The 8,274-nt window shown below is 61.7% G+C and overlaps 1 long non-coding RNA gene across 1 annotated transcript; it reads right to left on the bottom strand.

The window, feature by feature from the left end:
- Positions 1–3,068: 3,068 nt before the first annotated feature.
- LOC138918842 (uncharacterized) lies at positions 3,069–7,137 on the bottom strand. The gene is made up of 3 exons (XR_011428673.1): positions 6,989–7,137; positions 5,813–6,100; positions 3,069–4,511 (listed from the first exon to the last, which is right to left on the bottom strand). It is a non-coding gene; the product is annotated as an uncharacterized lncRNA (long non-coding RNA).
- Positions 7,138–8,274: the final 1,137 nt, after the last annotated feature.

Here is an 8,274-nt window from a genome sequence, read left to right as displayed (position 1 = left end):
ACACGAGCATCAGCGCCTGAGCTAGCACTGTGCTTCGACGGCTTTAGTCCCCGCCCCACGGCGCCCCATCCCCATGCAAGTCAGGGCAGCGCCAGGCCTGGCCTGACCCGGGGCTCAGATTGTGTCATCAGGAGCTCCCTTAGCTCTGCTTTCCGTGTTGGCCTCACCCTTCTGTCAGGTGCCTGCGTGAGGTGCCCTGGCAGCGCCTCAGAGGGAGAGGGCTTCTCATTCATAGGAGTCCATTGCAAGTCCCAGCACGGGATGGCTGGGCCCAGGTCGCATGTCCATCCTCAGCCTGGTGACTGGATCAAAGGGTATGAAACGCACTGACTGGCCGGATCTAGGTCCTATGTTTCTCTTTGATGCCTGTGTATAGACGGTTAACTTCCCCCAAACCACACGGACTAGGAAAGGCTGGAGGGGGTCTTCTGAGGAAAAAGAGGCACTGTTGGCATAAGATGGGGAGGTAGAGGGTGGGAGCAGGCAGGACAAATAGCCACAGACGTGGACTTCCCCACGCAGGGCAGTGGAGCACCTTGGCATCTCCACTGGGGATAAGCTCACCCCACAAGTGGTGGGAAACCAGCTCAAAACCCCCGAGAACCGCATATGACATCAGGGGTAGGGAGCCTGGAACTGAGAGCCACGTGGAGACAGGGCCCGAGGCAGGCAGAGTGGAGACAAGCCCAGGGTTTCCTGCTGGCCTGGGAGGCAGAGGGCCGGGTGGAGACACAGGTGCCCAGGGGCCGTGTCAGTAGGGAGCCCGGACAGGGATGGCAAGGAGCAGGCAAGGATGCGTCAGGAGGGAGGCCTCTGGAGGAGTTCTCCCAGCAGCTGGTTAGAAATGAGCTTCTCGAGCTCCTCTCCACACCACCTGCATCAAAATCTGAATATGAATCAGACCCCACACGACCCACGTGTACCACTAGTCTGAAGGACCCATCTCTGAGCCCTCACAGTCAGGAACGATGGGACTTAAGTGACGAGGCACGTCAACATCATACCGAAGAAGGAGCAGAGCGCCGCCACCGCCAAGAGACTTCTCTGCGAAACCGAGGGTCTGGCGAGATTGCATCACCCCCATATCTTGATGGTGCAGGTCATCGAAAGTGAGGAGACACTATTCATAATCAGTGAATATGTGCGCGGAGGCGACCTGCTGGACCACCTGATGGAGCACGGCGCCCTGACGGAGGAGGAGGCGCGAGGCTGGTTCCGGCAGCTCGTCTCTGCTCTCCAGTACCGCCACCGCCGGGGCGTCATACACCGGGACCTGAAGCCAGAGAACGTGCTCCTGGACCCGGCGGGGAGCGCGAAGCTGGCCGACTTCGGCTTCTGCAGCCTGGAGCCCGGCGGGCCGCTGAGCACGTTCTGTGGCACCCCCGGCTACATGGAGCCGGAGCTCATGCGGCGGCAGCCCTACGACGGCCCCCTGGCCGACGTCTGGAGCCTCGGCGTGCTGCTAAACGCCATGCTTGCCGGGTCCCTGCCGTTCTCAGGTGAAGAATTCCACGCCATGCAGCGCAGCATGCTCCTGGGGGCTTACTCGCTGCCCAGGCTGGTGTCGCGCCAGTGCGCCCGGCTGCTCAGAGGCCTGCTGACCCTCGACCCAGAGAAGAGAAAGACCTTGGAGGAGGTGATGGGGGACCCGCGGATCAACTGTGGCCCGCCGAGGCTGAGGCCTTACAGGGAGCCGCCTGCTGACACGAGGGCCGCCTGGGGGACCTACGAGATGCCGAAGGCCCAGCAGCCATGGGGGGGTGGCCACGCCAGCCCCCCGAGCGCCCTCCCCTCCAACAAGGCCCGCAGCTGCTGTGCTTCGCCACACTGCAAGGCGTGGCGGAGGGCCTCGGAGCCCCGCGGCCAGCGCGCTGGCAGTGAGCCCGTTCTGCCTACCTGGGACCAGCAGGCTGGCCGTCAGCGGCCCAACGAGAAGCCACAGTCAGGGCCGAAGGTCGCAGAGCCTGGCGGTGCTCTGCCCAGCCTGGACACGGGCCTCGCCGCCCCCAGCCCGGCCCCCCCATGGGACCCCGGGGCCGTCCCCTCCTCCCACAGTGCCTGAACCACACGTGGAGCTCAGGAGGGAAGCTGCCGAGGAGACTCCCGGCAGGCGGGGCAGCCCCACGGGGTGACCCTGGCCTCGCCCTCTGGCCGCAGCCAGGGCCGAGGGGGCGCTGCTGGGAGGCTGCTCAAGGCACTCCGAGGTCTGTGCCGCTGCCTGACAATCAGGATCAGGTCTCGCAAGAGGAACAGTGTGTGGCCCCAGTGAGGTCCCAGCAGGTCCGGTCCCAGTGCAAAGGTCGAGCTGCCCCCGGCATTGTCCGCTCACAGGGAGCAAGTCGCAGAATCCGGAGCCGGCCCCGGGCGTGGGGCTTCGGCCAGAGGGAGAGGCCTTCTGCTGTGAGTGGGGCCCGTGCAAGAAGGACACGCGTGTGTGCAAAGATGCGGGTCAGAGGACTCGCTCCAGCAACCGGGGAGCTGTGCCAACCGCGGCGGCGCTCTCTGCAGAGATTCAACTCGGAAGGGCTTGGCCCCTCTGGGACCCTCCAAAGCATCGCGGCCAAACACTCGGGGAACCTAGAGGACGGCCTGGAGGCACCTGGGGGACACGAGGAGAGGCCACCCTCGCTGCAGCTCTGCCCCTTGGCCCCACCGGGGTGGAACCTCAGAGCCTGGACTGCTTTTCCCGGAGCACAGCTTCCCTCCCCGTCCTCTCCGTCTCTTCTTCCACGTTGAGGGGCTGACGGTCGGGTCTCGGAAAGTCCTCAGTTTTCCAAGTCTTGTAATAAACTTGCTGCTGCAGAAAGCTGTGTCGCAGATGCTCCGTTTTTGCACCCTCCTTACGCAGAGCGGGGGCTGGGCGGGCTCCAGCTTGAGACGCGTGTAGGGATGTAGCCCGAGGAGGTGATCGGAACAACTAGGTGGAGAAGTGACTCAGAATTCTTGGGGTAACGCTCCTAGCAACTAATGCGGGTCTGAAGGGACAAGGCTGGGAGCCACAGTGGAGGGCAGAAAGGCAGCGACCGTGGCTAACACTACCTGACCTTTCCAGAAGCAGCACGGGAAACTTCGAGCCTGTGGCTTTTATGACTACAAGCGAGAGGTCCAGATAGGGTAACCGAGTCCGTGAGCCACCCTTGGGGGGTCGGGGTGGCAGGGTGTGGGCCCCCGAGCGGACTCAGGTCACTTCCACGTGCAGATGGGTCTTCCGACTGTATCGCAGGACTTGGCCCTTGGCACTGGGACGATTTCTCCTTTTGATGACGGTGATGCGGAGCAGGCCCCTAAGAGCGCTGACGAGGTGTGGGCTGTTCGGACAGCTGCAGGTTCCAGGGGAGGTGACAGGAAGCCAGACATCCTGGGGCTCCAGAGGGAGGGTCAACCATCAGGGAGCTTCCGCAGGGGCTCCTCAGAAGCCTGAGGATGGCCAGGAGGCCGCTGGCTGCTGCTCGCGAGGCCGGTGGCACTGTGTGCAGTCTTTCCACGTGCTCACGAGACGGCTCGGGACGGTCCCAGCACGAGAGTGGGCAGAGATTTCCCTGCGCCCACGGAGTGCAGGGCCAGGGCCAGGAAGAGGAGGGCTGCGGACATGCTGGAAGGCTTGTTGCTCCCCGTTCGGGTCCCCCGCTGTGGTTTTCTTTACGCCAAACAGCCCAGCGTGTGGTCCTCCGGCATTGCTCTCCTGGCATCTGTCCAAGGACCCCTTCCCTTCAGGGCCAGTCCCACTGCCTCGGTGGGCTTTCGGGACCCTCTGTGACCTGTCCCCGGCAGCCCTTTGCACTCCCACCTCCTCCCTGGGCTTTACTCACACTGACTGGTTCGGTTTTCCACAAATCCTCTGCCCGTGAGGCTCCCCCTCGGTGAACCCCACATGCTGGGCGCTTGGCCAGACTCACGGGCTCCCCGAGGGGAATGAGGCGTGGATCCCGCTGGAAGAGCACAGCCCAGCTGGGAAGAGAAGGCGGGGACCCAACAGGAGGACAGTCCCCTGTGCCGGGGACAGAGGCAGGACGTGCCCAGCTCAGCACACGCTCACCCCCTGCTGGCAGTCTAAAGGGAGGTGGCACCTAGTGTGGAGGGCTGCAGGCTCTGACCGCAGCAATCGGAGGAGGCGTCCCAGACAGAAGGAGGCTGCGGTGGTGGGCACGTACAAGACAGAGGCAGGCGCGAGGCTTGGGGGGACGTGGACCAGCACCCCTTGTTTCTGGAACCACTTCCGCCGGTGCATTGTGCTCTGTGTCTCCGAACTTCGATATCCCCAGCTCAGGCCTGGAGAGCAGTCAGCTGCGATGACGGAACGCTCTGCTGATGAGGCTTTCTCCGTCTCTTCTGTGAGCTTGGGCGCTGGCTGGCTGGCCGGCGGCTGCCTCTGAGCTGCCTCGTTAGGCTAAGCTCAGTTCCACAGCAAGGGCCCTGGGTCAGTTTCTAAGGAGCAGGGGAGCAGGAGCAGGGAGCGACGTGCTCGGCCTCCGCTGGAGAAGATGCTTCTGGCTTCAGGTGCACAGTGGGCTCTGCGGGGAGAGACCGTGAGTCGGTGTGGGGCCCCACCAGGGATTTGCCAGCGCAGCTAATGAACGCCCCCGCTGGCCCGGCATCTTCAGCTGACTCCTGAATTATGAATTACTTAATGCAACTGGTCTGATGGGTCATTTTTCACAAAACAGCAACTCAGGGTGGGGAGTGGTGGGGTGGTGGGAGAAAACATTACCAGGGGTGTGGCAGACAGGTCCGGGTGGCTCCCAATGGCATCGTCCACCTCCCAGAGCAACTGAACCCCTGACTCCTGGCTGGGCATGTGGCCACCCAGGACATAGAGTTCCCAGCCGCCTCTGCAGCGGGCTGGGCATGGAACCCAGCGCTCCCTCAGGACGGGAAGGGAAGTGACTTGTGCGGCTTCCAGATATTTCCCAGGAGAGAGAAGCAGGCTCTTCTATCTGCATCTCCCTCTGTCCTGTTGCCGGGAGCACGAGCTCTGAGGCTGGAGCTCTGTCCTGACCACACGGACGAGGGCGGCTCCTCTGGGATGACAGGGCAACGGGGACAAGAGCCTCCCGGGCAGCCCTGCCAGACCAGCGCCAACCGTGTGCCTCCAGACTGAGCGCGGGAGAGGGGCCAGCTCTGAGCGTCACTCTGCCGTGGGCCTTTGTTCCAGCAGCTGGACCCTGTCCTGACCAGGATGGCCATCTTGGAGGCAACTTTCTGGGGGCTCCCTTGGGTCAGGCCGCTCCCCGGGCCACAGCTGCCTGCAGTGCTCAGCCCACCTTTCTGTGGGGTGACAGAGAAGCTCAGCTCCAACCCACTCCACTCTTGGGGCGCTGCCCTGGAAATCGAATGCGTGAAGGTCGATGCCCCCAGGAAACAAATCTGGCGCTGGTGTCCCCCAGGGCGTCCCCTTGTTCTGTCCTCCCACACTGCGCACCCCGACTCTCTCCCAAAGACACCCCTTGTTCTGAAACAGGCCGGGCTGAAACTGTCTCTCCCTGCTGATGTCCGCAGATTCTCGTCACCTGACTCAAGGAGCAGCTCTCTCACTGGATTATTGCTGGAAAGTTGAGTTAGGAACTGAGGGCTGTCTGCTAAAGTGACAAGATTAAAAGCTGAATCCGAAAAACCCACCAAACTCCAGGCTCAGTGGGCGGGCAGAGCCTGGGACTCGGTCAAGCCCTGGCCCCGAGCCCGCCGCCTGGGGAGACAGACGTTCGGGACGTCCCGGGGCTCTGGTCTTGTCCGTGGAATGCCTGATGTGCCCTCCACTCTTCTGGAGCCTCCCGTTTGATGGGGAAAGGAACTCCAGTGTGTATTCCAGGTTCACCTTGTCGAAGATGCTGTGACAGGGCGCACACATCCTTTGCTCTTCCTCTGTTCAGGCTAAGCGTCTGCAAAGGGTCTGGGAGGGCAGGTTTCACAGAGAAAGTGACAAGGGAACATGTGCGGTTCAGTAAGGCCAGCGGACCCGGAGACGATGCCATTGAGAAGATAGTTGATTACTTGCAGTTCTCCGAGGCGGAGCTCGCAGGGCCACGCAGGGCCACCCGGGAAGCCCCGGGGGTCAGGAGGCGAGACAGCAGGGCACCGCGGGCAGGAGTCTGTCCTGTGGGTTCTGCGGGGAGGAACAGCGAGGCAGGGTGAGCAGGCTCAGACGGGCTGGTCTGAATAACTCACAGGCTCCGGGGCAGGGGGCTGTCCCGCCTGTCCGGTGCCTGCCCTGGGGGACAAGGGCAGGGGGCCCGTGGCCCTGAGTGTGAGAGTCCAAGAGAGGAGGTGCTTGGGGTGTGGATGGCCCCTGGATGGGTCGGTTTGTATTTGGAATGTGGGCCCACGAAGGAGGGCTCTTCCTGGGGTGGGGGTGCGACAAGGGAGGCAGGAGGCTGAGCCGAAGGGACTTGGGACAAGGCGTGTCCCCTATGCGCACGCGGGCCAGAGGTTAAAGCCTCAGGTTTCCAGAAGCTACAAACATGGCCCAGACAAGGCTCAGCTCCGACGTCACCTCCTCAGAGGAGCCTTCCCAGCCTCCTGAGTCCACAGTGACGGCCTCCTGCCCCGCTCTCCCTCGCGTTGGCCCTTTCATTCCCCTCACTGTGTTCAGAGCCAGGCCCCCCGCTCAGCACCCACTCAGTGGGAGACGGGCAGGAGGTCAGGGTGCCCCTTCATTCAGAAGCTTTATTCTTTTCCTTTTGTGTTGTGAGGAAGATTGGCCCTGAGCTAACATCCGTGCCAATTTTCCGCTATTTTCTGGGCAGGACACCTGCCACAGCATGGGCTGATGAGCGATGTGAGTGTCTGCACCTGGGGTCCAAACCTGCAAACCTGGGGCCGCTGAAGAGGAGTGCAGGAGCTTAACCAGTATGCCGCTGACCCGGCCCCAGGATTCTTTTGATAGCCTGTGACAGAAACCCAAGGGGCTTGAACTAGCAAACGAACAAAGCAGGAGAGAACGATTTCTGTAACTAGGCCGTCTAAAGGCAGAGAGTTTCAGGTGAGGCTGTACCTGGGTGCTCGACGCCATCAGCAGGGATCGGCCCTCCCAGCCTCTTGGCTTGGCTGCCTGCCCTCTGTGCTGCTGTCCTGCTCAGGGGGAGCTCTCCACCGCCACTCCCGGGCTGGCCTCAGCACCCGTCAGCAGCCCAACAGAAAAAGAACTTCTCTTCCCCAGGATTCCAGCCCTAACTGCTCCCCATTTCCCAGGTGGGAGATGGGGTGCCTGGCCGGGCCAAGGTGGGACCGGCTCTGAGTTCACATCACCCCCGCCGTCGGTTCCCCTTTAGAGGACCCAGCAGAGATGGGCTAAAACTCAAGGCCCACATCCCCAGGGCCCTGGGTCCTTAGTGACACTCATAGGTAAAGGCTTGTTTCTGTGACCTGTGACCGCTTAAAGCTATAGAGCCAAATGGAATTAGCAAATTGTCAAAGTCCAGATGGGCTCCCGCTGGGCTCCCACTAAAGTCTTGCTGATCCCAGGACCTTGAAGTCCTTTTACAGAGGAACTAGCGTCCAGACAATATCCAGAAACCGAGGCTGCCCAGGCCCAGCTCCTCGGCTCCCTGACGTCAGAGTGCACCTTCCCCCGTGGAGACAAACAGCCGAGGACGCTCATCTGAGAAACCCTCTGTCTCCTCGGCTGGAAGCAGCCCCAGACGCAGGCCCATGGGAAAACACTGATCAGGAAGGCCACGGCACCCTCCCCTACCTAAAGCCCCAAATCAAAAGCCCCACCCGTTTCTTAACGAGGAGCTAGCAAGTTGGTGGGCCCTGGCTCTTGCTTTGCTGCCCCTGCCTGGTGAAGGAAAGCTTTCCCAAAGGGGAAGTTTCCCAAAGTTTGTTAGCACTAGGCAGTTCCTTCCATGTTCATCTCAGGAGGAAAAATCTCAAAATGCCAGCAAGTTGGCTTCAAGGGGCCTTTCCAGGAAACCCTTCGAGGTTTTTCCTGCCTCCTGAAGATGATGAGACTTTAGGGTCCCCAGGGCGGCCTTGGCCTGCAGTGCTGGGATGGTCCTACATGGCCTTGGGTTCAGAGAGAGCCTCCCTGAGAGCCGGGCAGGGGTCAGTCCCGGGGCCCAGATGGGGACACTGAGCCCAGGATGTTGAGGCCTCTGGAGGAGTTCTCCCAGCAGCTGGTTAGAAATGAGCTTCTCGAGCTCCGCTCCACACCTCCTGCATCAAAATCTGAATATGAATCAGACCCCACATGACCCACGTGCACCACTAGTCTAAAGGACCCATCTCTGAGCCCTCACAGTCAGGAACGATGGGACTTCCGTTAGATCTTGGGTTCAG

Source organism: Equus caballus, chromosome 18 (assembly GCF_041296265.1).
Source record: "Equus caballus isolate H_3958 breed thoroughbred chromosome 18, TB-T2T, whole genome shotgun sequence".
NCBI lineage: Eukaryota > Metazoa > Chordata > Mammalia > Perissodactyla > Equidae > Equus > Equus caballus.
This window is presented reverse-complemented; position numbering and strand designations above follow the sequence as displayed.